Below are 6,000 nucleotides of genomic sequence, written 5' to 3' on the forward strand. Positions count from 1 at the left end.
TGTTTTTACCTTTGTACTATCACACCGTTTAAATGATGGATGACAAACAATAATTGCACAAAAAAGGTAAACATGACGTTTTATCAAACGTTCTTAAAATTATATTAGAAATTATATTTCAGTATGTGCCCGTAAAAGTAAGGCTTACACACGTTTAGATTTTTCTGTAATAATTATTAGCTTATTAGGTGGAAAGCCCATCCAAGGATGTACGAAAAATATTTAAACTCTTGTTATTTATGACGAACTTTATGATGGCATCTATGTATTTAGGAACTTATGTAAAAATAACAGAAAAAGATGACCTAAAGCCCTAAAGTCAGTCCCGTAATCTCATTATCGTTTTTAACACTGCCAAGGAAAATGTCTTGCGTTTATAGGTACTTATAAGGATTATTTCCACAATTAATAAAATAATGAAGTCATCCAAATGACCACGTCTTATTCTTATAAAACATTCCTTCCTTTATTCATGCTTTTTAAAATTTTCACCATTATTTTAAGCAATCATCACAATAAAAATATTATAACATGTACTTATAATTGAATTAATAATTATTGTTTCAGTGCGTAATACAAATGACAGCACAGACAAGGATTTGAAAATTGGAACACGCATGAACTTCAGTCTTTATTTTTAATAAAATGTAAAGTTATATATAAGATAGTAATGATTAATGAAGGTCGAAACGATCGATCAATTATTAAAATTTGGCGCGGTTTTTAGCGTCACTGAAATGAAATCAAAACTTTCACTCACTTTGACAGATGTCAGATGTCACTGCGGAAACCGGTTTATTTTGACGTTTATCAGACCACGTGGTCCACGGCCCCTGTTGATGAGTGCCCGTATCCGAAACCGCTCGTCTCCGTTCCACACGCGGTACAACAATGATAATAATTTGATAGCGTACAACTCGCGGGACTGTTCGGGCAAATGCAGCATGTATGTGACATCGCGCTCCGTGTATACTGCGAAAAATCATCGGCGATTTGGACAGACTACACGGTGATCGAGAGGTTACTGCCATTTACTTAAAAAAAAAAAAACAATATAATAACAAGACAAAAAGAACTTTTTATAAAGAACGTTTTTAAATTTTCTGTTGAATCATAATAAACTTGACTTGACTAACTTAAACGATCAAAAAAATGTGTACTTGATAGAAATACTACTGAAATGTCATATTGATTTCCATAGTAACGCACGTATATATTAATATTACTAATTTAATTGCTAGGACCCACTTAGCAACCAAAAATAGTTTTACTTTTTACAGATTTCTTCCGAAATAACCTTTCATACAAAACAGAATTAACTGAAAATGAAATCAATTCTACTTAAAGATGGCTAAAAGTATTAAAAGAATGCATTGGCATCTTGTTTTGATATATTCTAAAAGTTTCAAATGTCTGGCTAGTCGGGAAGTTAGTTAAAAATTGATTGCAAGATATGTACCGGACAAACAACCACCGGACAAATAAGAATACGAGCTAAGAAAAACGTTGTAATAATAATAATAAAAATAACAATATACTTATTTTATATGTAGAATAACTAGTAAAGACGACAAAATAAACAAGTGAATAAGGATTAAGACAAATTATTCTATGTGATAGAGGCCTCCAAGCTGTTTGAATGGCAATTTGTTAGGCGAATGGACTACCACTGGACACTAAATGACTACGTCCGCCTTAAAACCCACAGGATCGACGAACGTTTTAAGTTTTGCGGACGCAAATGCAGGGCTCGAAATGGACTGGAGCCCAAAGGAGCACAGCTCCGGTTCGTGAAATCTCCGACAGTATAATTCCGTCTCGTTGAAAAATTTAATGTTGGTTTCCGGGTCATGAATTATGAAAAAGTAACTAAATTAATTTACTTTGTATACACTTTTTTTTAAATAGTTGTCAAAATCATGGTAAAAATGCTAAACCTGCGGTATAAGCTACACATAACAAAAAATGTATCAAACTTATTATTATACTTAACTAAAATTACATAAAAATGTCAACATTTTCGGTGAATTATCGAGGGGCTCCGGTTCGTAAAATTTTACATTTCGAGCGCTGTTGGCAACGAGAAACTAAAGACGGCGAAGAGTGGAAGAAGCTAGGAAAATGCTTCATCCGGTAGTGAGTAGTTCGACCCCGGGTGATAATGAATAATGAAAAAAACATCAATGCGATGTTTGCTCATTTGTACGCTTACGAGTGGGGCATCTCAAAATACAATATAGTGAAACAATTTTGTCCACATTTAATGACACATACTGATAAAAACCATAACAATACATTGTTTGCTCATTTAAATGCTTGTGAAAATGTTATTTCAAATAGGTGGGTCCCGTAAAATTTCAACACACAAAAAAATGCAATTGAACATACAGAAAAAAAACTATATCAATAGGTACCATGTACGCTCATTTAACATCTCGCAGCTTGTTCTTAAAACCAGTCCTAGTATGAAAGGGCAAAAGTATCTTTCATAATAAATTTAATAATTCAAAAAAATATCTCATCTCAGTTACTTATCTTAATAGATATAAAATAACACCTAATGAGAAACCATATCAATGCGTGCTTTGCATTGTATTACGTAGCTCTCCGCTTTACTTTTATGCAATTGGTCGACCATAAACAAAATTGGCACCCCTGCGATAGATTTATCTTTTTAGAAATCAGGAGTATAACATAGCCATGTTATGGATAAAACATAATATTATTATATGACGTATCAAACACACCTTTGACCTAGGCAGATAATTTTATCAAAAGTACGGTGAGATTAGATTCACTGTATCAACGTCAAAATGATTGAACGAAAACAAAATTGAACCGAAAACGAACCCTGGAAGCCGGAAAACATTTTAATTATTTTTAAACCAGAACCCCTTCAAAATGTAGTGGTTTAAGCAACATATAAATGTTGGTTTTCACCGGTATATTTGACGTTAACCTCATTTAAACTAAGAAACATGTTTACATCTGTCTTAATTAACGCACATCTGCGACTTTTTTGCATTATCCCTACTTGTCACATGGATGCACAGGTATAGTACCACGAGTTAGATCCACGATATGGCCCCTCTCCGTAAGGCGCTTAATTGTTATTCTATCTTACCAGCACTCGATAATTTTCCAAAAATATTAACATATTTATTATAATATACCTACCTAGCTCAGACGGTCAAATAAAATTACAGTCTTTAAACTTGTAGTATTTAAACGTCAGCGCCGCAGGCAAAAACGAGGTTTACGACACGTCATAAATATTTTTTTTTACAATGAGTCCAACAAGTTTAGTATTAAACTTAAAATATATATATAAAATAACTGGATTTAATTTCTTTTTAATAATTCATGGACCGGGAAGCAATTTTTATTTTTTCAACTAGACGGTGCGATAGTCTCGGGGATTTCACGAATCGTAGCTGTACTTCGAAGGGTTCTGGTCCATTTCGAGCCCTGTAAAAATATCTTACCTGTTTCTGATTAATGTGTGTGCTATTTATACCTAGTAATAAAACCTCATATTTTAAGTCCGTAGAAGTGAATCTTTCTAGTAAAATAAATTATAAAAAATAAATACGGCACTGTTGTACGAAAGAAAGAAGACATGTTAACACAATACCACTTTCTTTCTGCCCTGCCTTGGAAGCTGTAAGCGTTCAGTTTTAGTTATCTTATTGTCGTTCTGAAGATGAGTTTATAACTTGAATTAGGTAAGTAGAATTAACAAATAAAACTTTTTTTAAAACCTTCAATATTAATTATTGATTAATTAACAATGCCAGTTTTTGGTTAGTACCTATATACATAGATTTTTTTGAAGACATTTCGTCGTATTTCTTAGAAAAAATATTACCTATCAAAAATGGGCAACTTGCAAAAGTTTCATATTACGCAAAATGAATCTTTTTCGTAACGCCTTTGTAAAATTGTTGTTATTATCATTTAATTTAATTATTGTAAAAGAATTGGGTTTTCTGCGGATATAAATGAATAATATCAACAGGTATTTTTGATTGCACTGTGAGAGTAATGTTGATGAACTTGACGTCATGAAGATGGCAGTTTCGTTGTATGATGTATTAATGACCGTATAATTGGTTTTAATTTAATGATTCTTTAGACAAAGCATCGTCCTTTTTGTGAATATACCTACGAAAAAAAATGATATTATGAAACAGATATCAAACACTGAATTGAAATACTTTAGATAAACATTTTTGTGTGCGCATGCACATAGTCAAAGCAGTTTGCTAATGATTTGAAAATTATATACTTACTGAAACATGCAATTTATGGATTACTAGTGTTGTACACGAAACATGTAAAAAGATTTTATTGGATTTCGTTGCACTTAACATCTTGACTGTCATCTCTCTGTTACTCTGACTGTCATTTCCGATATCTGACCATTTTAAACGTTTTTTCAGTGTATTTATTATACAATATCCTCGTCGATCATGTCCGCCCCTTAGTTGGAGTATATCTACACCACACGGCGCCTCCAAGAATCCCTGTCAAGAGGATGCAAGAAGATTGGCAAGTGAGAGGGTTACAATACGATGTGGTCAGATACTCGTTTAATTTGGAAAGACTGAGACATGGTATCTGGTTGGTATCTCTATTTACATGGTCAAACCACCTCAATTCTTTGTCGTCTCTCCAAGTAAGTCATCATTAGCGTATTTTGTCTTTAAATCCATATTTACGTACGTACCTACCTACTGCATTTAACAATTTTTACTTCTAATCAGAGCTATTGAAAACTTTATTTTTTAAGTTTGGCTTCCAGTTAAAAAAAATCTTGGGTTTTGGTCACGGTACTTTTAAAAATTCAATTGTATACCTACCTATTTTTATATTAGCAATCTCATACTAAGATTTTTTATTCAATAGCTGTCTATGATAATGTGACTCTTATATAGAAAAAAAATATTTATCATACCTTCTCCAGGCGAAGGATATGTACACTAAAATTTAGAATTATAGCAATTGCATAAGTACCAAAAATATTGAATATGGATTAGAGTTACAATACCTACAATTTATTTGAAATTGTTTTTTTATAATTTATATACTTATCTATGTAAAATTAATACTTATATGAAAATATACTCACACCTACTAGCTTTAAACCATTAAAAAACATTACAAAATTAAAAATGTAGAGTGTTTTGTAATATTTTACAGTCAATTTATGAGAAATACGTAGATTTGGTATAAGTTGTTAACTTTATGATTGATTTGAATCGTTTAGAGACAGTGCTCGAAATGGACCGGAGCGCACTGGAGCGCAGTTTGTAAAATTGTCGACATGACTGTTCCGTCTCATAGAAATATTAAATATTGCATTCTGGTTCATAAATTAATAAAAAGTAATTAAATTCACTTACCTACTTTAAATAATATATTTTAGAGATTACATTAAAGACATAATTTCCCATTTTTAGGGTTGCTGCGTCGATTTATCATACGTATTTTTTTATATAATAAGTAGGTATACATAAAATTAGACAAATAATATATTGATATTTTTGGAAAATTCTCAAGCGCTTCGGATCGTAAAATTTCTATTTTGAGCTCTGTTTAGAGGCCCCTTTTTATATATTATGACGAATAAATTTACGTCAAAGAAAACCAACGTTGAGCGCAGTGGATAGAATATACAAATATGAAAGACACTATTTTACTGATACATACAATAATAAAGCTTTAGGTTCAGATTGATGTAATAGAAACATTGTGAACGTTGGATTACTAATACTTTAAAATTAAATTAAAAGGAAGGCTAATTAACTTAAACTTAAATTTTGTTCGTTTTGAAGCTTGCAAACTATAACATTATATAATAAATATTTTTACTGTAACGTATTTCGTGATTACCCAGTTAAAATTATACATCAAGAAAGAAATTCATTTTTTATTCTATTAAAACAGGTATCATAAATATCGAATGTTCTAATAATTTTTAATACAGCTTTATGCCAT

At 31.4% G+C, this 6,000-nt stretch overlaps 1 protein-coding gene across 1 annotated transcript in view; it reads right to left on the reverse strand.

Annotated features, from left to right (window-relative positions):
* Positions 1 to 976, reverse strand: part of Inx7 (innexin 7) — a 36,987-nt gene extending 36,011 nt beyond the window's left edge. The window contains exon 1 of the mRNA XM_085946713.1: positions 761 to 976. The gene's annotated coding sequence lies outside the window, so the exon portion shown is untranslated. The remainder of the gene's footprint in view (positions 1 to 760) is intronic.
* Positions 977 to 6,000: the final 5,024 nt, after the last annotated feature.

Source organism: Rhyacophila brunnea, unplaced genomic scaffold (genome assembly GCF_057557595.1).
Source record: "Rhyacophila brunnea isolate RB1 unplaced genomic scaffold, BYU_Rbru_1.0 scaffold_2, whole genome shotgun sequence".
NCBI lineage: Eukaryota > Metazoa > Arthropoda > Insecta > Trichoptera > Rhyacophilidae > Rhyacophila > Rhyacophila brunnea.